Source organism: Lutra lutra, chromosome 13 (genome assembly GCF_902655055.1).
Source record: "Lutra lutra chromosome 13, mLutLut1.2, whole genome shotgun sequence".
Lineage (NCBI taxonomy): Eukaryota > Metazoa > Chordata > Mammalia > Carnivora > Mustelidae > Lutra > Lutra lutra.
Window position 1 is genome coordinate 937,507 of NC_062290.1, and position 516 is coordinate 938,022.

Sequence of the window (516 nt, forward strand, 5' to 3'; positions counted from 1 at the left end):
TTTTATTATATTTAGTAGAGTTATTGCTGGCATAGAGAAAGACCATCCGTTTGTTGTTTTTTGTTTTCCTTTTTCTCGCCCAAGTTTTCGTTTAAATTCCAGTTAGTTAACATACAGTGTGGTACTAGTTTCAGGTGTAGAATTTGGTGGTTCAGCACTTAACGTAGAACACGGTGCTGGCCACAAGCACCTTCCCTAACAGAGACTTGGAACAGTTCACCAGCCAGAGGGTCATCCTTGCGTGGGGGCCGTGCTTACCTCTGCATTGTTCTGATTTTAACGTATGTGCTGCCCCAGGGAGCACAAGACCGTTGGTTTTGAAAACTGGTCTGGAAAACTTGCCGAAGTCCTGCACATTTTCTAACACTGACATTTAAACAGCATGGGTTCGAATTGCGTGGTCCTCTTTTATGTAGTTTTTTCCAGTAAATACAACCCAGTACTATAAAAGTATTTTTCTTATGATTTTTTAATATCATTTTCTTTCCTCTGGCCTACTTTATTGTCAAAGTTCAG

General features: G+C 40.3%; 1 non-coding gene across 1 annotated transcript; it reads right to left on the minus strand.

Moving 5' to 3' along the window:
* Positions 1-200: 200 nt before the first annotated feature.
* LOC125084164 (U6 spliceosomal RNA) lies at positions 201-304 on the minus strand. Its single transcript, XR_007122519.1, has one exon. It is a non-coding gene; the product is annotated as a U6 spliceosomal RNA (small nuclear RNA).
* Between the last annotated feature and the right edge of the window lie 212 nt (positions 305-516).